The sequence below is a fragment of the Thunnus albacares genome, chromosome 21, assembly GCF_914725855.1.
Source record: "Thunnus albacares chromosome 21, fThuAlb1.1, whole genome shotgun sequence".
Taxonomy (NCBI): Eukaryota; Metazoa; Chordata; class Actinopteri; order Scombriformes; family Scombridae; genus Thunnus; species Thunnus albacares.
In genome coordinates, this window is record NC_058126.1 from 24,827,896 (window position 1) to 24,853,760 (window position 25,865).

General features: G+C 39.1%; 1 long non-coding RNA gene across 1 annotated transcript; it reads left to right on the forward strand.

The window, feature by feature from the left end:
• Positions 1-1,437: 1,437 nt before the first annotated feature.
• On the forward strand, positions 1,438-23,871 carry LOC122972697. Its single transcript, XR_006399816.1, has 3 exons — positions 1,438-1,560; positions 4,056-4,244; positions 22,284-23,871. It is a non-coding gene; the product is annotated as an uncharacterized LOC122972697 (long non-coding RNA).
• The last annotated feature ends 1,994 nt before the right edge of the window (positions 23,872-25,865 follow it).

A 25,865-nucleotide genomic window follows, 5' to 3' on the forward strand; every position in this document is an offset into this window, starting at 1 on the left:
TTTGATAGAAGCACGGCGGCACTCGGCTGATCAGGAAATCATTGTGGAGCAAACAGACTCACCTCTTAATTGTTTGTAGGGATTTTAACCTCTTCGACTCTGATTTTGAAGAAGTTAGAAAATATTTCCCCAAACTGACATCATGAGATATGTCCTGCATATTGCCCAGCTGCTTTTTATATTTTATACAGCAATATTCTGGCTTGGTATTCTGTGTTTGTATCATTTTTTTTCAATGACCTATTGTCAGGACCATTCCTGACAAACTAGTGCACCAAGACCACCTCCACCGACCAAACCAAGGGCAACAAACAAGGACACATACTACATACTCAAAAAAATATTGAATAAAAGAAATTTACTGAATTGCAAATGCAGTTTTCAACTAGCAGCAGCACTTTAGAGGCCTACTCCACCTGAAAAACATCCCTGGAGTAGAGACAAAGGGCAATTTTTTATCCCCAAAGCAGCTCCTCTGGAAGCTGTAAACGTTGCTAATGTCTTAACTGGCCCTGACCCTGATGCTGTGGAGCATCCACATGACAAGCTATTCACACACACTTTATCCTTTGGGCTATCATCAAAATTGCAATTAGTTATCAAATATAAAACTATACATCTAAAATTTCTCTCTCCTTTCCTTCTCCTCTTTCTTTTTTTCCTATAGTGTACCACAGGGGTTTTAGATCTTTTCTTAATGAAATAAATTAATCCTCCGATATTCTAGTTTCAAGGAACTTCAACTCATATTCACCCTCATTAAGTGAGGTAATCAGTCAGTTTTAAACAGCACTTGGCCTACAGCGCTACAACTATCCTACACACTCACACTCCAACTCAACTGGCCAGCTGTCATCACTCACACTGCAGCATCACGGGTCAGCCATTTCTCACACCTAAACTGTGTGTGAGGAGTGGAGTATAGTGTCACCATTATGTATAAAATAAATTGGATATCACTATGACTGAGGCCTCATTTACACCTGGTGTTAACATGTGATCTGTATCTGGATACACTATTGTCATGGACTCTGTTTCTGGACTTTTTGTGTTATGGGGTTTTTGGTGTTGCTCTGTGTGTGTTTTGAATGTGCTCTGAATTACAAATCGTTTGTGATAACTGTGTTTCTTTGTGTAGTGCTTGAGCTTGGTATTGTTTTTCCTTTGAGTCCAGGGCTCTGGTTTTCTTTAGTTTTATCTCTGCCTTGCTTTTGTTTTATTCTTGACGGTTTCTAACCTTGTGTTTCTCATGTGTTGCTGTAGCTCTGTTCAGGATGTTTTCTCCTGCACACCTGTTCAGACTTTAGTCTCTTTAGCCTTGCCCTGTTTGTTGCCTGCCACACCCTCATTGTCTTCACTGTTAACCCTTGTGTTTCCCTCCTTTTCCAGTGCCTGCCCCACTCCAGCTGTGTCTTGTTCTGTGATTAGTTCCTTGTGTATTTATACCTGTCTGTTCTTTGTCAGTACATGGTCAATGTATCCTTTTTTTTTTTTTTTTTGCTCCTCATCTTTCAAGTCAGCCAGTTGTTTTTGTTTTGGTCTGCCAGTAACCAGAGTCTGGTAAATAAGTCATTATTTTCTTCAGTTCCTGTAACCTGCTTGTTGTTTCTGCATTTGGGTCTGCTTGGTCCTCTAATGCTACTACATGCAGATTGCCAGGTGTGAATGATTTAAGACCCAATTAATATCTAAATATTAACATGTGACATCTGTATATTTTATCACAATAGGGTAAAACATATGTTAATATAGGTGTAAATGTATGCAGAATATGCTATTGGATCATCCAGACTACATTTGGAGGTGGTCTGGCTTTCCCAACTCCAAATAAAGTGTCAATGTATTCTGTACAATGTGACCACAACCTAATGACAACATTTTCTCAAGTTTAAAGGTCAACTAATTCTTCTGCAACAAAAGAATTTTGAGTTGCAGAAGTATTACAAACCACTGTGCATTGTTTTGGCATCTGATAAGCCTTTATATGCAATAATCTGTAACTCCAACTCAGTTTTCTGGATATTTCATATATCATATTTCATATATCATTATCATTGCATATTTCATTGTCTCACCAGTACCTTAAACAACAGGCCTCCACCACAGACAGCAGCCCCTGTTTTAACACAGGGCTGTTTTCAGTCTGAACACTGCTTTACAGACGTGTTTGACTGGCTCTGTCACATGATTGTGGCGGTCCCTTGTGTATAAGTCGTCAGCTCTGCCTATCCAGTTGGCATTTTGAGATATGATCAAAATGCGTGCAGAATGGAGATCCTCTTATTAATACCAGGTGTCAATGCAAAGGCATGCGATCAGCTGTCATTACAGATGTATCAATATACAGATTGCATAATACCAGGTGGCGATTAGGTCTAAATGTTGATGGGAAATCAGTTGGAACAGCCCAGTACTTTCTTATACTTTTGCACTTTATGTATTTTATTTAACAGTAATGTTTTTAATCAGTGTTTATCTGTCCTTTTATTACTTTTTATTACACTGTGCTGTGCACAATGACAATAAAGCTATCAATCACCATATTTCATTTTGGAACCTTGAAGATCTTGACTATAATAATGTGGGTTTGAACAATGCTTGGCACACAACACATGCCAAAATACTTATAAGTCGATTATTATAGTAAACCTATACTTTCCATAAATATTGTATAGTAAGTACTAGTGGAAACTTAAAGCTCTCTTAGCCCCATACACTACAGACACATGATTGAACATAACATATATAGCTTTTAGATTCCCTCCTGAAGTCCCTGTGGATTTATTATACAACCCCCCCCCCCCCCCCCCCCGTAACTTTAAGCTGCTGTATATGTCTCATGTATATACACTGACAAAAGGCAGTCCAATCTGTGGAAGCATATTTAGCCAATAAATTATGATGCTAATTTTGATAGTGACCCTGATGTGGTGCAGGGTCCCTCATTACTTTTGCTAAATTTGAGGTTAAATAAACAATGTTACTGATTATCACGTCTATCAATTTGTGGATCACCGTCTATGGTCTCACAGGGTCAAAGTTTCTCAGCTGTTCCTCTAATTGTGTGTGTGTGTGTGTGTGTAATACAGGGCGCTGTGGTGATAGATTTTTGTTGCTGTTCTTTGTTCTTTCTCACTTCCAAGTGTCACCTCTGCTCAGTTTTACAATGTGCCAACTACTAATTTCACCTCACAAGGACAATTCAGGTTTATTCTGGTCCACTAGGAAATCAAGTGAATCACTCATTTTGGATAATAGTTCAATTAAAATAGTAATTTACAAAGCTAGTTATTTTTAAATGTGCTCAAGAATTCACAAATGAAAAATGTCAAATTACAATGGATAATTTCATTGACCAGTTACATTTCTCCATGCCAATCATGACACATCAGGTAGAGACAAACGAGTTTTGCCACTGTTAGCTAGCTAACATTCACTCAGTTAGTGACACAAAATGGATCATTTTTTGAAACAAAAATGAAGTGATAAATTTGGATTCATAATGGCAGGCAGTGATGCTGGGCTGAAAGCACAGTGTGTTGAATGTGGTGAAATCCTGTCAAATGAGGCACTAAAACCATTGAAGCTCCAGAAACACAAAGCACCTGGGATGTGTTGGGAAGCCAAAAGAATATTTCTTAAGGAAAAAGGACAGGCTCCAAGCACAACAGAAAGTCACAACAACATTAACAACTCAGTCAAAAGCCACTTTGAAAGCTAGCTGTATTGTTGCTGTTCGTGTAGCAAGAAACCCTTTACAATCGCAGGGGAGCTTATTTTGCCTTGTGGAAAGAATAACGGAAAGCCCATTCTTTGCCATACAGCTGGATGAGTCGACTGACGTTAGCAATGCCGCTTTATTGTTAGTTTTTGTAAGATACTACAGGGACAGTAATCTTCATGAGGATCTACTGTTTTGCAAAGAACTTTCCACAAGACACCAGATAATGTTATGTGCTGCCTTGATGATTACTTCACCAAAAAAAGTCTTGATTGGAAATACTATACAGTTGTTTGCATCAGTAACAGGAATATATTGTTGTATTGTTAAACAGATCCAAGAGAGGGCACCAGACGTCAAGTGGACGCACAGTTTCTTACACTGTGAAAGTCTAGCAACAAAGCAGATGTCACCAGAACTGCATGAAGTCATGCAGTCAAAGTGCTCCTCAGAGAAGCGGGTGAAACAGGGCTGCCGATCAACACACAACCAGGCGGCATCCAACAAGCTGAGTTTTACTAAGGTGTGTGTGTGTGTGTGTGAACAACAGGGCTAGTACACCTGTAACATGTCCAATTTTGCAGTTTGGTGATTCACTCAGTTTATTTGACAAGACAGACTTGCCCACATACATCCACAGATATTCTCCCTAAACTACCTACGTGTCTGTGGCAGGGGGATACTTTGTCAGACCCTATATCAGAGCAGTGGGATTTCCCAGAGTTAACAGGGTTGCTCAATTTGAGTGAACTTTATGAGCTCTTTTTAAATACTAGTAATTTAGTACCAGCAGGACAGCCAATTCACTAGAGGATAACTACCCGTCACACAGTGATGTTGGGGGACTTGTTGTGGTAGATAATGAGTCTGACAGACCAGATGGTCTGTGTAACTCTGTTAATACCAGATTTGAATAATTGGACTGTTCAGTGGATAGTAAAATCTCTGACCAGGGGACAGGACATTGTGACCAGTTTTCTTACCCATCTTGTGAAAATGGTAGATTTAAAATAGTTCTTTGTTTTGTTTTTTTTAATCCTATAATAACTCTGCTTTGATCTGCCTACAGGTGTCATAATAGGTGTGTTATAGTGGTCAACTATTAGTTTGGTAACATGCCCCCACCTCCTAGGAAAAAGTTCAAATATAGTGATGGGTCTGGCTGTGATACAAGTGATAATCCTGATGATGATAATGATATTTCTGACTCTGTTGACAGCTGTCATGCTAAGAGTGATCAATATGCTAAGTATCATAATATGATTATATCACCATATAAGTGACGTAACGTAGCATTGTCCAGCAATCAGAATGGTGTTAGAAAGGGAAGTAAGGTAGTCAGGTAATTCTATTGTCCCTGCTGTTGCGATTGCTGGATGGCCTGCAGGCGTTAACGATGTATAAGGTTAGTGTTGCGGTAGACAATAATCTAGGACTTCTACAGTACATGTACAGGCTGTTTAAACACTGATGATGAATACAATGTAGATTTGTTTATAGATTTATTATATAGAAGAATTTCACAAGTTTTACAGTATAATGACACATGACGGAATTCAGAGTTACGGCAGCACAGGGTAGAAGTGGTGGTGGTGGTAATCGTTTAAGCCTGGGGAACGTCCCTTATGATGAGATTTTGTCTGAAGGGCAGTTTTTGTACAATCTGAGACAACAATCTGTGTTTCTCTCTCTGTCTTGCACGTTTTGTTAATGCTGACATGTCCTGGCATGGAAAATTGGAATATGCAAGACAGTTGCACAGCGCCATTGGTTTTGAACATATGCGCAAAGTATCATTCTCTGACGTCGTTAAGTTCGAGAAACACTTGGATGTAAAAATCAGTCTTCATCATAGCTCTGGGCATAAACACCTGCAGTGTTTCCAAACATATGACACACTACACCCACGAACAATTTGGCTATATTTACGCAATGAGCACTATTATCTGATTGAAATCCAGACAGGGTTTTTAAGTGCCTCCATAAGTCTGTTCATATTGCTATAATACATATGAAACGCCACTATACCACAATTCTAAGCAACGATGCAATGTCTGTTTTATAGTGTCGCAGCCATCCTGGCAATTGTAAATGCATCTGCAGATGTAAATTCTGTTTCAAACAACACATCGTACCAGACGCTAAACACAATGTCATACATTGTTACAAAGTTAAATACTGTGAGGCATGTGGAAAAATCTACACAGCTGAAAAAAAGTCACATAAGTGTGCACCTGCTGTGTGTTTACACTGTTGCAAACAAAAATTTGAGAGCAGTGTGCCACAAGTGTTTTATTCAGCTGACTGAAAAAAAAACACAAGTAAAGTACATAATGTTTGATTTTGAGAGTATCATAATGGTAGGCATGAGGCAAATTTTGCGTGTGCAATGGACACTGAAGGAAACAAGTTTTGTTTCAGTAAATCAAAAAGTGTGGGTGCTTTTGTTAAACATTGGACAACCAAAATACTGCAGTTACACATTCATTGTCCATAACACATTCGACCTTAACAACTATATTCTGTTATACTTTGTAGAACATGGTATCACTCCCATGGTGATGATAAGGGGTAGCAGGGTCATTCTGATGTATGACAGCGCATTCACTGCACTGTCATACACTGCACTGCAGATTTGTTCAGTTTTCTTCCCATGCGTTTGTCAAAAACACCTGCTGCCATGGGGTTTGAGGATATGGAGAAAGGGTATTTTCCCCACAAGTTTAACACTAGAGAGAACGATACCCTGATCCTTCCTACTATGGGTATGACAGTATGAGTGACAGTGAGAGAATGTTTTTTTGAGGTGGTATGACACAGTCCGTGAAGAAAAAAATTCATTTTCAAGCAGAGATTCGACACTACTGCATTAATGATGTGGAAGTGTGGCGCAGGGTTTGTATGATCTCTCGAGTTCACACAACTTGATCCATTTGCCCTCACCACTCGAGAATCTAGCTGTATAGGTAAACACTGTTTCTACCCAAAGAAACTGTGGCTCACATGTATGAGGGTGCATACACCAAGCAGAATACGACACATTCAGAAGTGTCTATGCAATGGCTCGAATACGTAGCTCATACAGAAAACATTGAGATCAAACATGCACTCAATCATGGTGAACAGCAATTTGGACCATACTTTTTGGATGGGTATAGTGCAGCTTCAGACACCTGCTATGAATTTGCAGGCTGCTTTTTTTCATGGTTGTGTCAAATGCCATGTTCAGTCTGATGTACATCCTGTCACTGATGTCTCCTATGATGAGTTATATCGCATCTTCAGTGACAAAATAGCCACCTTAGAAACACGTTATAGGGTTCGGGCTGTACAGATGTGGGAGTACGAATGGACGTCATTAACAAAATCAAACCCTGCTGTCCAAACGTTTCTGACCAGATAAAAAAGACTGGAATGCCTCAACCCTAGAAAGGCTCTCTTTGGTGGTTGTACAAACGCCATGAAGGTATATCACAAGGTTGAAAATGATGAGGAAAAAAATCAGACACTACAACTTCACCAGTCTGTATCCAACCGTTCAAGTGAGAAAACAGTACCCATTTCGCCAGATTATCCATAGGGATTTTGATTCTGTTTAATTATTTTGGGTTTGTGAAATGTACTGTGCTCCCTCCAAAAAGCTTGTTCCACCCTGTACTACCCTACAGGTGTCATGACAAGCTCATGTTCCTGTTATGCAGAAAGTGTGCTGAAGATTTGAACCAGATGGGTGAGTGTATGCATAGTGGGTGTCGTTTGAACTTCAAAAAGCGGTTGAAAAGGGGTACCAAATTTTGGCCATTGATGGAGTGTGGCATTTTCCCCAACAAGACGGAGACATTGTTCAAGGATTATGTCAAAACATTTCTAAAATGCAAGCAAGAGGCTTCTGGCTACCCCGGGCATGTCAAAACACCGGATGAGCAGAAAAAAATACATTGACAACTATTTTGAAAAGGAGGGCATTAAACTAGACCCTGATCAAATCTGTCAACAAGGCAGTCAGGAGTTGTAATAAACTACTCCTAAACTCTGTGGGGCAGATTTAGCATGAGGAGTAATGTCTTTGTGCGAGTCGATAGATTTACACAGCTGATGTTCAGCGATCATTATGATGTGTGGCCATTGTTTCATCTCAGATGGCGTGGCAATGGTGTAATGCAGACAGTAGGGGGTCGAGAATTAGAGATGTGAATCTCTTCATAAGGGCCATGACAACTGCCCATGCCAGACTCATGCTTCATGACTTGTTGGATAAATTGCAATTGCAGGAACACGTGTTGTATTGTGACATAGTGTTGTTTTTACATCGAGGACTGGTGATTGGGTCCCACCCCTAGGTTTGTACCTGGGTGATTTAATGGATGAAATAAATGACTGTGACATGTGTGGCCTCCCCAAGGAAGATTACATCAGAGTTTGTATTAGGGGGTCCAAAGTTCTATGCCTATCGCATGCAACATGGTAAAACACAGGTCAAATGCAAAGGTGTGACATTAAATGCTAAAAACACATTGGTAGTCACTCACAAGTCATTGGAGGGTCTAGTACACTCCTTTGTGGCCAATCAGAACACTGATGCATTATTTAAGATTCAGAACAAGCTTGCTGTCAGATCAACTGTTCTGTCCCTAAAAAGCAGAAGGGGTGACAATGTCGTTGCGTGTGCAAAGGAATTTGGCTCTGTTGGAGTTGTTATATAAAATGCCACCGAGTGTGCGAAGGGTTATTGTGAATAATGCAAGCTCAGACTTTGTTAATGCACTGTGTGAAATAGCTCTCAATGTGTTGAGAGGTAAAATCCCACTGACTGACGAACAGAACAAACAATTGAAAAAGAGGAACACAATTGTCAGACTAGTCGCTTAAAAGCCATCAATCAGACTGGAGGATTTTTATTACCCCTACTAGGTGCAGCTATTCCTTTTTATATTCAGTCTTTTAAACCAGGGGTGAAATGGAGCACACCCAAAAAATGTCTTTGGTACCTCAACACCAATTGGACTTATTAAAACTCTGGTTCCTTAAGACAGACAAAATTAAGGGCGTCAAGAAAAAAAACTATTCTTTGGAGAAGAAGAGTCAAGGAGAGACGATTTGACATGTTTTCACTCATAAGTGAAACTTTGGAAGCCTCTCCTCATGTCAACACATCCAGTGCTATAACCCAACATTTGACTAAGTTTTCACTTAAGTTTGCAGGCTACTTCCCAGAGGACTCATGACATGGAGACCTTTGGATTTTGGACCCTTTCTCTGTTGATCCTGCTTCAGATGACATGGCTCTGTCCACTGTGTTGGAAAATGAACTGATGGCAGCAGACAGTAGCCTGAAGCTTAAGCTCACACAAGTTGACCTTGCTTCATTCTAGACACTGGCTGCCAGTCAATAGCTCTGTCAAAATGGGCAATCAAGTTTCTGTTGCCTTTCACCACCACCTATTCATGTGAGTCAAGGTTGTCCATTGTGATCAAAAGCAAGGAACAAAGTGAAAGCAACTTTGAATGCTACTGTGTTTCAGCCTCTCACCCACCCCACATGACTTGATTTTGGTCATTACAGCTAAAAGTAGCATAACACATATTTACAGCCCAGTTTATTTTTTTCTCCTTTTTTGTCATGTTATTTTTGAACTAATTTATCTTGGAAGTTGGTCCTCTGAATTTTTCTAACTATCAGAAGTGGGCTTTAAGTTACAAAAGGTTGAGAGCCCCTGATTTAATGGATTACCATATGTGGTCCACCATGGAAAAAAGTCATTTACTACTTTAACATGCACACTACATCTTGATTGAAGCATGGTTGGAAGTAACCTCATTCATCCAATTTACTTTTAAATTTGGAGGAATTTATTATCATAAGGCACTCATATGATCATACATTTTGCCACAGTTGACAATGAACATGGTGTATTTAGTATCATTACTAAATCCAGCTGATCATTAAAGCTGCTTTTTGTGTTTGTTTGCTTGCTTTTGTTCACTTGGAGGCAGAATAATGAGAAAAATGGCTTTTTTAAATTTAGCTTCAAAGTTCTCTACTATGTTCAACAGCTAGTTGCTAACTGTCTGCTGTTTGGTGCTGGACTGGTAGTGTACAGTGGGTTTATCAGAGCTTTTTCACTGAAAACAGCTGCCTTCTGCTGCTGGAAAAGGCACATCCTGATTTTGTTCCATAGTGAATTTATTCCAGTGCATGATCATCTTTCTATTCATGATACTTAGTTAGAATTGATACAACAGCCTGCATCAATATTATTAGAGGTAGATTTAGATGCACAATGAGGAGCTGCTTGAAAAAAAAAATAGCCAATGAAATGGTTGGTTGTTGTCATTTAACTGACGGGAATATATTATGTAATGAATGGGCTTCAACATTCAAGATGGACAGACACATTTCATTAAAATACTCAACCGTCAGAAAGAAACTAGATGAAAATTCATGAAGATTCAGAGGCTCCTGAGAGGAGGCAACTGATAGAGGAACTGAATCAAAGAGAATGCATTTGTGATCAGAGATCAAATCTTTCATAACAGCTGAGTAACAAGCTCAGGGTAAACACAAGATTAAGGCAATATTCAAAGGCAGCACTATTTAAGGGATTGTTCATGGGCGTAGATTTGGGTATGGATGGTACAGAAATGTCCCAACCAAATGTCAAGTAGCTGCTAAACTGTCCTTGCCAATATTTTTATTGATCTCAAACAAATAATCTTGTCATTTTAACTCCATACTGTTATTAGTAAGGTCTATTCAGAGTAGCCCTGTTTATTTTTTTACACTCATTGAGATAAGACCTTCATATCTGCAGAACTTTCCCAGGCAGCACTTTTTTCAATGCTATGCATCACTTCAATTACCTTCATCAATTGACTATTTTAAGTAACACTAGAGGCACAGATCTCAGGCAATGTCAGATGTCTGTTTATTTCAGTCCATCACTTTGGTTCAGACTGAAATATCTCAACTACTATTGGAAGGATTTTCATGAAAAGTACAGACTTTTATGCTCCCTAGCACCAAAAAACAGGTAGATATTTATGGTTTTGAGTGACATGCCATGAAATTTGGTACAGTCATGTTCCCTCATTATACTGGTGATCATTTACCTTTTCATTGAGGGCAGTCATCGGGTCAAAATTTGTATGTCCAATACTTAATTTGTACAATGCTTCATGACCTGCTAAATTAATTCCATTCCTATCAGCCCCAGGAGTACTCAGTTTAGCATTTAGTGCCAATTGGCTAAAGTGAGATGGTGAGATTAGTAAACATTATACCTTGCTATATGTTAGCATACTAACATTTCCATTTAACTCAAACAACTGCAGTGGCTAAGTACAGCCTAGCAGAGCTGCTAGCATGGCTGTGGTCTCTTAATTCTTGTTAAAATGACCAAAACAGAACCATTTATTATACATTATATATATATATATATATAATAATTGTATATATAATAATTGAGTAGTGTACCTATGAGTAGTGTATTCCTGAGACCCACACGATTGCTTAATTCATTATTACCATCATTGTCATTTTCAGTCTTTTATGGCTCCCTTTCACTATTCAGTTACCACAATCAATTGCTAAATAATACAAAAATGGTTAAACTGCGTCAATCACAGAAAGTCCTTGAAGGACTGAGTAGTTCTGTACTTGCCCATTTATACCTTACAGTGTCATTGGGCACTTCAGTGGTCTGCACACATACATCGTGGCTAAGCAAACCAACTTTTCCATCCTCTCTTCTGTCAGCTCATGGAATCCTCTTGCATTAGTTTCAGTGTTGGCTGGCACCACATCAAGACTGCTGGACACACCAGTGCCAAAACAGTTTTAGGTTGGATAAGTCCTATCCTCAAGGGGTTCCAAATCCACTGTGTCATATCTCTTGTTTGGATTGCAAGAGTTGCTGAGGCACTATAGGGACAAACTCCAGACAGAGTGGATACAGTACATCTGTCAGACCTGTTCATTGATATTATGGCCTTGGTGTCAGCCAGGGTTAGTTTTAACTTGTTATGGCAGAGAATAGATCAGTTTTTTTTTAATTAAGATTATTTTCATGGCACTGTAGCATATCAGAAAATGAAAAATTGAGGGTCTGTTTTTCTCACACTCACTAAGAAAACTCGTAAGAAAGATCAGATGCCACATTCTGAGAAACAGTGAAAACATTTAAAATGAAACTTGCATGCAAATTTGAGAGTAGTACCTTGAATTCAACCTTAACCAACATTTTCCAGTGTGATGGTGGCAGCGTGATTTTGGCTGGGCTCCAGGAGCTGTCCTTATGTAATTAAAAACACCCTGATGTGGCAGACCTTCCACTAACTGTTGTGAGGAAATAGTAATATGTGAAATTTGACTAAATCTGAGTGTGGAACCTGGCACACTTGATGTGCATGAGAAGAGTTACCACCAGAGAACGCCAAACAATGGACAAACTCTCAACACCACCTCTGCCTGCAAGAATCCTGCATCCCTGGCAAAATTTATTGAAGATGCACTGTCTGAACATTTTCAAGCAGCAGATGGAGTTGCTAAAGAACAATTCAACCATCTGGAGAGAAAAAGTGACACAATGCAGTCTACTCTGAACCACCAAGCTGAGGACCTGGAATCACTCAACGCCACAGTAGGGAAAATTGAATCCCATGTGGCAAAACTGGAAACAGACTGTGTGCAATATCAGAATAAATTGTCAAAATATGAAAACAAATTCACCCAGTTTGAAGATCGAGTGAGCAGATACAATTTTCTCCTTAAAAAAAAAAGAAAAAATTGGCTCACACCATCTCCTCTCAGTGTGGTATAAAATCCAAACCAAATAGGCAATAAACCAATTATTTTTCAGACACTGTAGGCCCGCAAGGGCTACAGCAATTCAGAGACCTCCAAACCAAATTTTACCTCCAAGGCATCTCCTTCCTCTTTAGATCGTGCCCTTACAGTCCATCCTCTACACAGCCTTTAAGCTAATAGTCAAGCTAAATTTAAAGGTGTAGTCTCTGGAATGTACAATATCCTGGTGAAAGCCTCTTACAGGCCCCTCCCTTTAGATACACTGTGAAGAAAGGATGGCACTTTATCCCTGTTCCTAAATTGGAAAGTTATATGGAGCAATATATCCTTGTCATCAAGTAACCCAAAACCACCAGATGGTACACTATAAAGTTATCCACAGGGCTTATCTCTCTTCTCTGTATACTATCGTCATGTAATGGTTTGCATCTGTTTCGTCTCTCCAGATCTAATTGTGTTGCATCTTGTCTTCTTTATTTATACAATAAATAATTGATCACAAAAAAACAATCAACCTTAAATCATGACCACCTGACAGTCATTCATATGTAACATTTAAAACAAAATTGAAACTTATTTGGAAATTATAACCTTCACACTCAAAGCCACTTAATGGATGCTACACTCCTTGACCACTAAGTAGTTAAGTACAGGAATCCTCTGAAGAGACCTATTCTCAATCAAAGGAAGACAATTGGAACACAGATCAAAGTATATATTGTTGGCAAATACAATAGCGTTATGTCTTAAATAATAATGTAATGACCTCTGTAGGGAAATCAGGCTGCCATTATAAAAGTTATTGTTACAGGTTACTAAGAAATCCCATCTGGCCACACTTCAGTGATAATTTTACAGCTGGCCAGTATCAAACAGCATAATGCCAGCAGCATGAGAAAATATCACACCTCCTTTTTGTTTCACCATCATTATATCCACACTCCCAATTCCACACACAAGAGTAGGACACCCTTTTACAAGCTGCAGACATATTTGACATACAGAAGGTGCTGGTAACATTTGCACATTTTCAATATGTCAAGATACTTTTTATTATTCTTGTATAACCCATGAGAAATTGAATTTAATTCCAAAAAAGATATTCACCATTTGAAACAAGTGATACTCGTACCAAAAGGTCGAGCATGTCATCTCGTTCAGCATGCCACCCATGAAATTACTGGCACACTTACCAGCTCCAGTTTCCAGTCTGCTGAGCACCAGCTTCATCTATGAAATACCAACCAGAAGATAACACTGCAGTTCATCACTGCAATCTTTCATTAATGTAATGCACCTCATGATATATACTACATAGGATTAACTGAACAGAAAACAGTTTGTATAAAATGCCTCATTGTCAGTCATAGATTGACTAACTATACACCCTTTTCACTGTAGATATTTTGAGTTTATACACAACAAATTCACAGATAATTAACATTTATGATTCTGTTTAAGTGTCCCAGTAAGCATGCCACTAAAGCATGCACAATATCATAGCCTAAGAACTTGTAAACGGAAATGGACTGCAGCAACTTTCTGTCTTATTAATTCAACCTGTGGTTTTCCTATGACATGTTAAAATGTCTTCAGTGAAAAAGATCTATTATAGAGCAAAAATTAACTCCCCATTAGATATGCATTTTTGCATTTCCCGTGCTTTGCATTTGCCTAGTACTCCTTGATTCTTTGGGTGTGTCATCAGACATTTATTCCTGTTGTAAAAAGCTTCTTTTTATTGGTACAAGGTACACACTAAACAAATCACAGCATGCAATTCTTTTTTTTCTGTAAGCCAAAAGCAGTTAATGCTATGTTTGCACTGACTTCATTGTGTACTTTTAGTGCTCTGCTTTGGATGACATTTAAGACTAAATCCAACCTGAGTGGGCCTAGGTGTTCAAAATAAATGAGAACAGGATAGGCTACTGATTTTCATAATGGCCTTTTGCTACAACTATATAATGTCAGAGGAAGGGGAACAACAGGAAAATGTCAAAGGAGTAGCAGGAGGTGGACTCAAATGCAGGACAATACAGCCAGAATGAACTGAGGAATGTCTCTTTAATAAAGATTCAGGTGTGCAGGCACAGCAAAATAAAAAAACCAGACTGAACAAAGCAGAACAGAACAAAACAAAGGATCCAACAAGACTAACCTGAGGGCTGTACTATGAAGCAAGGTCAACATACCCAGGCTTTCTTTGTGTGAGCTGGCTCGACAAACCCTAAACTCGCGATCAGAGATAAGTGGTATCACAATGGTGGGTATGAACTTTCTTTGTTAACTCAGGCTTTCTGCTTCAGGCTCTGTGCACGTCCCCATGAAAGGGGGCGTTTGGTGCATTTTTTGACTCTTTTCAGGCACAAAATGGAAGGATTGCATGCCAACTGCTTCAGTCAGGAGGAACAGGTCATTATAACGGAGAGCTATGAAGAATATAAATACATTATCACAGCAAAAAGCAACACTGTCGCTGCAAATAAGGCAAGAGAGGAACGCTGACAGAAAATTGCAGATCGTGTAAATTCATTAATTAAAAAAGTAATTCGTAATTAGTTAATATACTTATTTTACTACTCAATGCACTCTCAATGATTCCCACAATCAGAGATCTTAAACTTTAATCTTGATGCAGCAGATTTAAACATTACACTAAAGAAGTGCATTCAGGTCTGACTCTGTCCCATAATGAAGGATAAGTGGAAATCACTTTAGGTTCTGGCCAAATCAAAGTTAAATTAATATTATATATTGAATATTACCTGTGATAAATACCAATAGACTAATCAATTTTTTTGTACTTTTGTACATACTTCTAGTTTGTTTGTTTTTTAGAATTTGAAATACAGTTTGATATATTGTAACAAAATCCCATCCCACAAGTGACCCTAACCTATTGCACCATTACAAATTTACAGTATGACATATCAAATCAATGGTCAGTATGATAAAAGACTAATCAATTCTCTAATCGTGTTCTAATGCTGCAGTAGCAGCAGTGTTAAACGGATTTGGCAGCAAATCAGGTAGTTAATGAAAGGATGGCGCTTTGTATTGCTGATTTACTCGGAACATGACCTGCTCCGGACCAGGTTAAGTTTGCAGTATAAGTTACCATGGTGATCTAGTCAGGTTAAAAGAGAGCCACCTTCGTGACATTGAAAACCCTGGCTTTAGGCTCAACATACCTCGCTAACCCACTAATCTCGCTTCGTAGTACACCCCTCTGAAAACCAGGACTTAAATACAAGCTGAACTAATGAAACAAAGAACAGGTGGCAAGACACTAGGACAGCTGGCTGGCTGGGGAAGACACAGGGAGCAACTAGTGTGAAAGCAAACTTCAATTTTGACTTCAAGGGCCTACTGACATTCACTCCAGTTCAGCAAACAGGGCAAAAGTCAGAGGGCAAAGGGCAAAAATCCTGCGACAGAACCATTGCAGAAAAACTCCTGTTATTCCAACTTGGAATATGTGATGATCATGAAGTAATCATGCATTAGTGGCTAACCAGTATGATGGACTACTTTAGGTAGTATTCACACCATCAGTAGCTCCACATGAAAAAACACAGCCCTCTCATTCATTTGAATGCAGGCAGTGCTAGGATCACTTCCTAGTGGTAAAATCCTGCCTGTGAGTATTAGAAACTTTATATGCATAAATCTATAACTCCAACCTGACTTCCTGGATTGTATATCATTGTCTCACCGGTACCTTAAACAACACACCCCTACAAACACTATCCCTTGCATTGTTTTAATGCAGGACTGTTTTCTGTCTGAATGCAGCCTTACTTAAAAATTGGCTTGTGTGGCAGCTGAATAACAGGCTGTAAACACAACACTGTCATATTTTCTCCTCATCGAGTTGATATGGCTAACTTGCCAGCAAATAGTTGCTTATTTACACATCCAGCAGATACAGAGAAACAATTCTTTTGGAGTTTGTGTTGTGAATCTGAGTCTCCTTTTACCTTTGGTTTTTGTCTCCCACCAACTCTTGACCACCTTTCAAATCACACATTTGACCAGTTGTTATTTTAAAAATATTGATTATTGCAGCTTTAAAGTGATTAGTATGTAGACTGACAGAAAGTTTATCACAATATCTAGCAGTCTGTTCTTAAGTAACTTCTTATATAGTCCTAGATTCAGATTTATCAAGGAACTACTTGTTAGCTCTTCATGAATTAGCAGATCTGTTCCTTAGTGGCTACTCTGTATACTCAGAGTTTAACTGTTACCTTTGCAACACATAAGTAGGTCAGCCTTTCATTAATTCCAGAGATGCCAGATGGTCAGTCTCCTCCATCCAGGTGAGTCAGCACACAGTTTTCACAATATCTACAGTCCCATAATTATGCCTTTTGTACTTGAAACAAATCATCATTCTTGGGAATATTCAAATAGTCTCTGAAAAGGCCTAAATTATACTGATTCACACTGAGCAGACGCAATTAAAGCCCATGTGAATATTACAGGTCAGTGGTTAGGTTAGCTACAGATTAATGGTTAGTTTTATCTTGAGTAGATTCATCTCATTTTTCAATTCACACATTTCACTGAGGTGACTACCCCTTAACTGTTTACACTGTGCAGTGCCCAATAAATATAATGTGGTGTGAAACAGGAGGAGAACACTGCTGAAATAATAATGATGAGATGATTAAATATAATTTTACAACTACCATTAGACCCATTTTAACTTTTATTCAGCCAGATCCATTTTGCTAAGCGTAAAATTACTTTTTCAGGAATATCCTGCTTACATGTGCACATAGTTACACACATTTACACCTGAAAGCTGCTGCAGGGGATTGAGTGTCGTCCTCATAGCAGGTCATTGATGAGCCAAGCACTGCTTATTGCATTCTCCAGCAGTGCACTCCTGTAACACTGTCAGACTCAAGATGGACAGTTTTTAAAAAAGGATCAAAATGAATGCAGCAGAACAAGAGATATCATCTTTTTTTAAATTTTTTTCAAGACTCAAGATTTAGTTTATTGTCATTTTCTTGTGTATTTGCATACACACACAAAAAAACAAAATGCTGTTCCTCCCAGCCCAGAGCAGTGCAACAACAATAACAGAAAGGATAAAGAAAGTACATGTCTCAGCTGGATGTAGACAACTCTTGCATGTCAATGAGTGACCTGCAGTGATGGGAGAGTGAATCCATTTTGCTGTCCAGAGAACATTAGGCAGCATTATTGTTGGAACTGCCAGTTTGTATGGGTTAACAGTTAGCCTAGCTTGCACTCCTCCGTGCTTGCCCAGCTTCCACGTCCTGTCGCACTGCTTTCGATGTTTCCTCTTCTGTGCAGCTCCAGACAAGGCTGTGGTCTCCTCTGGGTCCACTGGTCATAGCAGACCAAGCCTGCTCAGCTGATTTAGCTCCCAGCCTGTATTTCTTGTAGCAAAAGTCTTTGTTACAAATGTCCAAAACAAACTGATGATCATAGACATGTTTCCCTTGCACTCCACATGATGACACAGACATAGATGTATTCCACACATTCTTCTTCCTTGTCAAAATCTGGTGCCTACATTACCCACAATACAACTCAACCGCAGACAGTTTAGTCAGAGATTCGCAGGGGTAGCCCATGGCATAGACTAGTTTCTCTCAACAGGGGTGGTACCGCCCCCCCAAGGGGCACTCAGAGAACACCGGGGGGTGCTGGAAGCAATAGTTTTGAAAAGGGAGCATTGAGGTGTTCTTGGGTCCGTTTGTGTACATCTGTTTTTAATGCCAATTTAGTCCTACATTCAAATGCACATTTTCACAATTTTATCATTAGACTTCATGGTTTTCCTATGTTTTTTCACAGCGCTGTCAAGTCTACTTTCCTACGGCGCACTTGCTGACTCCCGGGCCACACAGCTTACCTCTGTTTGAGCAGCGCGTGTGCACCAGTGGACTGCCACAGCTCGCATACATGCAGCGTCCACACATACAACTTTGCTGCTGCTGATACTGCTAGCTCTATCTTTCTACATAGAGTTTGACTTTGACAATAGCCATCAAAAATAGAATGTTTGATATTATTTCATTATAAATTTCATTTATATTTAGTTTAGACAGAAAAAGGTTAAGAAGCGTGTGCTCAATTTTGAAAAATAAATAATTTGTGAGGTGAAAGCAGCTTTCTTTCTGACAGGCATGGTGGAGTCTTGTTTGGGCTACTTCTGTGTCAGACACATACACTCCTCACACAGGACGGGTGTTTTTACTGATTCTATTGATTATTCCAGCAGTTAAACCCTGCTGTCACCGCTCCAAATGAAGAAAATCCCTCCAGACGACACCAAGTTCCCCAAACAAGCCAAACGCACTCCGACAAACAAACCTCCAAACTAGCTGTCTGGAGGGAAACTGACAACAAATACGGGAAATAAAACCAGATCTCCGTCTGGAAGCAGGTTAAATAACAGGCAGGAGCCCCGGTTAGAACTGATATCACAGAAAACGAGCAGGAGTCAAGAAAAGAATCTCCGTGTGTCACCAACTCTCCACGCTGGAGTTCCCCACCAGAGAGGCTCTGTGCCCCGGCATGCACCATGCAGGCTGACCCACAGTGGTGACACTATATTTTTCTCAGGTCTGTGACATATTCTACAGATATCGACATTGAAACTATAGTGACAGATGAAAAGCAATACACACTCACAGGCAGTGTGTCCCAGGCCTGATGCTGCTCTGCTAAACGTGCTCTGCTTTCCATGTAGAAGAAACTGAAACTATGCTGAGTCTCTACTGTGTTTTCAATTTTTGTCATGCTAGCTTCTCTGTCCTATCCTCTACTCTAGTTATCAGTGTTTTTGTTTAGCTTAGTTTGTAATGTATATCAAAATTTGGCAAATTCTTGTAAACTTATCTACTGGATGAAACAGCCCCTCCTCTCAACAGGAGGAAGGACTGATACTGTCTGTCTGTGTTCTTCATTCTTTCTAAACTTCACTCAGTATTTTGATATCAGGATTATTATTTATTTTACTGACAGTTTTTATCTCTTTCCAGTGAGATGCTATTAGATTATATAATGACTTTGCTGATGGAAACATTACTGTTGCTGCTGTAGAACAATATTTTGTCATATTTAAAATATAAATCTGTTCTAATCCTGTTCTGAACTCATTCTTTTAAAAAAATAAAAATAAAAAAAAAGATAATGAAAAAACGTTTCTTTAGCAATGAAAAAGAACCAGTAAGAGTACTGATAAAGAACCAGACTGATAAGTGTAGGCCTATGGATAAGATAAAGATCAAATTTGAACCATACCGTCCCTACAGCTGGCTAGAAGCTACAGCCTGACTGTGGAAGGATGAGAAAACCACTGTTCAAATTCATTCACTATAAGCCTGTTTAACCAATGTTCTGTGATTACTATTTTTTATGACACACAGTGCATTTTTTTATAAATATTTTAATGATAATAGTCCAAAGTTATGTGAAAATGCAGTTTTTAATCAAATAACATCAAATTTCTTGGGGGAGGACCCCCAAACCTCATGACCAAAACCCCTGTAAGCCCTTGAACTGGGTTATTTTATTTGATGCTCTCTACCAGACCACTGCCGGCATGGTTATTTAATCAACTGCATAGCATCATGAAACAACAACAATCATATCAAATCATCAAAATGGTGCTAAGAAAGAAAAAATGCCGCCAGTATCCCATTGAATACTTCAGCTATGGATACATTTCCTTCTGCTTTTTTCCAGTAGCCTCAGACTTTTTCCCCCGGTAGACTGCTCTTGTTTTGTTAATAAGAATGCTTCTTGTTTGGCACCGGCACCAAATTACCACTTTCTGATAGGCTGTTGTTTTGTGATCAATAACGAGGCCTAATTAAAGTTTGAAAGTCAAATTTCTAACCGTTGCATTTGTTTTCACATGGTGTTTTTGCTCCTTGGGAAACTAATGATAATGATATTCAGACTGTCCATTTAAATCAAATCTGTTTGGCATTCAATGACATGCTTTTTTAATGCTACAGACAAACAGAACAGAATAATAATCAACATTAAATATTCAGGGGAGACAGTTAGCCTACATTTTAATTGATGGGGGGCAGTATACAGGACCAGGACCTGGATAATAGATAGGGGGCGCTGGCCCAAAAAAGGTTGAGAACCACTGGCATAGGCCACATAGGTGGTGGCCTAGGGCACCAAATGAGTGGGAGATTTGTTTGTTTTAAAACCATCATTGTTGCACTTAATTGTAGTGTCAGCTTTTGGGGGGCTCCAATTTAAATCTATCGGGGCTCCAATCTAAAATCTTGCCTAAGGCTAACAGCTAAGTAAAGCTTTATTTATTCTCATCCTCCAGTGTGTGCAATAACACTGTTAAAGTGCAATAGAAATGTTTTGCTCATGATTACAGTATTGAGCAAAATAATCATTTTGTTTATTATCATGCAGCCCTCCTAGGACTGGAGGTAATACTGATACACTATATTTTAGTGTGAATCCACATTTGAAGTTGTAGGACTGTTATAACATTTTGTTCTATTCTTGTGTGCAATTCCTGTCGATTTGAGTGTTTTTCATATTCAAACTGACTTCAGTGTTTTCTATAATTATATAAAAGTTGTTTTTGTGTAACGGTTCTCGTTGCTGTAAGCACAATTGTATTTATTATTACGTCTACTTATTTAGCTTACCTTCTTTATTAAATTTCAGTTCATTTTGAAAAGCAAGTGTTGTTGCAGTGTTGAGGAGCGATGGGGGTTTGAGGTGGCGGCGGGGGCAGATGAAGTGGGGCTCCAATCTAAAATCAAGCCTAGGGCACCAAAATAGAATAGTCAGGAGATTCAGGTGTGTTATGCTAGTCGCCTGGAGGTGCTAGCCTCCAGCAGAGATGAAGAGCGAGCTACAGAGGTCTGGTAACCTCACTTCCAGAGCCGGCCCTGACCAATTTGGTGCTCTAGGCAAGATTTTAGCTAGATGCCCCTTGCATCCCAGCCAATTCCACCACCAATGTTCATACATTCATAAACAGCACAGCTTTATGTCTTTGAGATTTTCTTTGTTTTTACTTTTGTCTTTTTCCTGTTTTTCCTCCTCTTCTCATCTTTTTCTTCCCTGGACACCAGCAGGCTTTGGTCTTTTTGACATGATATATTTGAATTAGACTACTGATGTTAATCATAACACTTTTAGTCAGTGTCACCCACTAGTTCAGATAATTAGCCCATCCCCCACAATCAGGTAAGTCTGATTAAGAGCCGGGGGTGGGGCTATTTAATAGGCTATGCTACGTAGTTATGGTGTAGTGGGCTTTTTTTGGTAATATTTAGAAATGATAGTATTATTAAAAAATAGTAAAAGTTTTAAAAAAAATTCTTCTTCCCTCATTTGTGGTGCCTCTATGTATGGACAGCGCCCCTAGCATTCGCCTATAGGCTTCGTCTGCTCACTTCTTTCTAACTCCACACACTCAGATTTTTCTCATTTTCAAACTTGTAGTCTTGAGCCCCAACTGACGCTGACTCAAGTGACATCACTTAAGGCAATTTATCAGGTTTAACACAGCTGCCTCTGAAGACACAAAAGGCTTTATAGTACTTTTTTTTCCTATGCAGTAGTACTCCCCAACACCTGGAAACAGACTTTTATCTGTTTCCTGGAGCTCCCCTTTAACCATATATTTTACAGATAAGAAAAGCTTTTATTTTTGTAACAGTGATTTGTAACAGTTTTGCAAGGTACTGACAAATGATGTCATCCTACTGACAGGGGCATCACACCAGAAAACATCATATTTTGATGTTTTATCTGAAGGACTTGCTTGGATGAAGAGATGAGGGCAAACTCTGCAGAGAGAGCTGGAGAGGAGAGATCTTCACTAGAGTGAAGTGGACTTCAGCTCAGCCGTGGCTCTGCACTGAAACCTCATACTGGATTATAAAATATTAGTTACACATGGTTTACCCAGTTAAATCATTTTATTATTTCCTCTGCTCGCACATGTGATGTCAACAGTCCTGAAAACTGAAAATCAAATATTTAAAATAATCTTAATATGACTGATAGGCAGCAACAAACCATTAGAATCCCTAAACACTACACACTGGGCTGGAAGCTTGGCATTGGTAATGGCTTGATCCTTGACACTGTATGATTTCATCTCTCAATTTTCAACACCAGCAGACCCAGAATGTAACAGACTTGGTCCAACTTGGTCCAATCAGTAGTCACGCCTATATATGATGAACCCAGCAAACAACATCTGAGTCTCGTTTATATTGCATTTCCATGGCATTTTGTTGACATACTTTAAGTTTCTCATATAGTCTTTGACCTATTCATGAACATTAACCTGATTTGACGCATAACTTTTTTTAATCTACATGAACTCATTTGTATTCATTTCTGCCCTTTCCAGCACAAACATCCTCCCACCACTATTTGCAGTTATACCTCATGCTGTCAGGTGATAGGAGGTTTAGGACTTTCCTCTGCTATACTGAGGCAGTGAAGGTTTTTCTGATGAGTTGTGGTGCAGGGGGAGAGGAGGTGGAGACCTGCCAGTTAGATCAGATATGAAAACTAACCTGTAGTCCATTTTTACCTTCATTTTAACTGCAATGTTGTGAGGACAGTCATCACTACAATAAAACACTGAACTGTAAAACTGTCAAAGACAAGAGTTGGCTTCTCACAGAGTACCAGGAGCGTAACAGCATGCCAAAGACTGTGGGCTGAGCCAACCACAGGAACTGCCAGCTCCAGTCTGCCACTGACTCTCTTCACTCACTGGACTCAGTTAATCTATCCTGCTGCATACTGTGCAGGTTAGATTTCTTTGTTTGTTTTGGGGTTTGGGGAAGGGGTTTGCTATCTAAATCATTGGTAAAAGGTGTCTAGTTTATTTTAATGCCTGCACAGTGCTACCTTTATACAACCAGAAAATATACAGAACTTGAAGGTCATGGAAAGAAGAGGTGTAGTGTACACATACACAAGCACAAACAGTACAAAGGCACAAAAAGTTAAGAAGACTCACTGTTGGTGTTATCATGGAAGATGGGAGCAGTTTGTTTATCTGCCATTTAGAAAGGTGTTACACCATTTTGTATTATCCAAATGGGCCCGTTCAATTTGACCCTGACCCATATGCCCAGTTGTAAAAAGCAAAATAACCATAATGGTACTGTAAAAAAAAAAAAATCCCTACAAAAGTTATGGAGACATGTTTGCAGGCAAGCACAGAATCATACTATCGCTGAGGTCCTACTTGACTGCTCACAATAATGTTATCTGTGTCTTAGTGGAATAAACAAACACAAGTGTAGGTTTGGGTTTCTCTCTGTCGCTATCTCTGGAGGAGCATGTTGGCTAATTAAAACATCAACAGCATCACATCTGTTTGTGTATGTTTATTCTTATCAGTCCATCCACAGTTTCTTGTGAGGTTATAAAAAGAGAAGCCAGCTCCTCAGTTTGAGTCAGAAAATTAGACTCAAATGTACATCATCCTGTTAAAAGTCAAGTGAAGCAGCCAGAGTCTGCAAAAGATAACCGCATCTAATGAGAGAAATTACTAAAATCACAAACACTGTCTTGATTACTCTAATTCAAACATATTCTATGAAAAGCTAAAAAAAAAAAAAAATCTTCATGGGATCTAGTGTTGACTTTCACATAATTAAAATGAGACTACTGGTGCATGCTTGGAGGCAAAGTCTTCCAGTATGTGCTTTTAATTTGTTTAGCAATCTGTTTCACATTTTTTACTAACCCAACACCCTGGCTGGTTGTACTTTGGTTGGCCTTTGATATAGCTGATCATCAACTTCTTGTAGATCTCTCCATTAAGGTCTTCTGTTGGTTTCTCCAAAAATATTCATGACAGTTTTCCAAGCTAATTCCTAGTCCTTCACACTCTGGTTGTTGCTCTCCCTGCAGTGCTGCATGCAATGAGAATTTGATTTAACGACTAAGGGGCTCTGAAAATGTCCTTTCTCAGATTAAGACCTATTCAAACTGCAGAAGTGTTTCGTGAAAGAGTTTACAATGCCTAGGGAAAAAAAAATATGATTGTCACTGAATGTAATTCAGAGTTTTTTTCAGAATTGTCCAATGTCAACATTATTGTGTGACAGTAGGGTTGATGATGTCCTTGGTTCAATCCTGTCTCTTAGAAAATGTTTATATACTACTAAACTGCAGCAGCAAAATATTCTGAAGGACACAGAATGCCACTCAAATTATGTTCTCTAAATAAGTAAGACACTCAGTGACAACATATTTATTTATTTATTTATTTAGCTAAAGTATCCCATCTTGCAATACAATATCCACTGGCAGCACTTGGTAAAGGTTAGGGAGGGATAAAGGAAATGTCCACAGTTGTTAACATACAAGTGAAACCACAATCTTTTACTAACCTAAACCAAAGTGCTTTTATTGACTTGGGATTCAAACCGAGGTTGTCGGTCGTTTTGTGTAGCATCCTCCTTGATCTCCTCCCTACAACTTGAGTGCGGTACATAAATATAGTGCTTCATTCTGTTCAAACTTTACATATGAACATAATCCAGGCAGAGATTACATTTGTTAACACAAATTCAGTAGTATAAATATTGCTTGGTTTCATGCTATTCCACCAGTCAGTAGTTGGTGGCAGTAATGTGCCAAGAAACAGCAATCAGTGTAAACATGGATTAAACTATCCATGTTTCAAAGTATTCAAAAATTTCAGCTTTGTAAATGTTTTATGAGGGAGGAAAGGCATTCAGCACAGTTTTAAGGCCTTGAGGATACACACAATGAGTTTTGTCAGCCTGTTGCCGTATTTCACAATAAAGTGTTCACATGACCAAACTGTGTAACTTTGTTTGAAAAGGAAAGTAAATTTACCCTAACCGAAAACAACCGAATAGCCAACATTCTGTGAGCTCACTGTGTAGTTTAATGACAGACCTGCCTGTGGCTGGATGTAAGACATGAGGTTCCACAGTCTGAAGGGACACCCACTGTCTCCAACCAATAAGTGACATCCAGCTGGGACAAGATGCCTCTCCATCAACAGCCTCAGGCCACTCTCCAGCAGGACGCAGGAATTATGAGGTCGACCCAGCCAATGTCAAAAATATTGTCTCTACCATCAAAAACCAACTGTGTGCTGATGCTGTCTTTTTTGTTGTTTTTGTTGTTGACATCCACATCTCGTATGAAACGTCTCATGTGCTACATTAAGAAATCTGTGAACTGCAGAGACAGCAAGCAGGATTCTGCACAACTTGTGTGAGCAACACAGCATCCCGCAGCCAGAGGAGCAGGGAAATAATGATGACAATTCTGATGATGATGCAG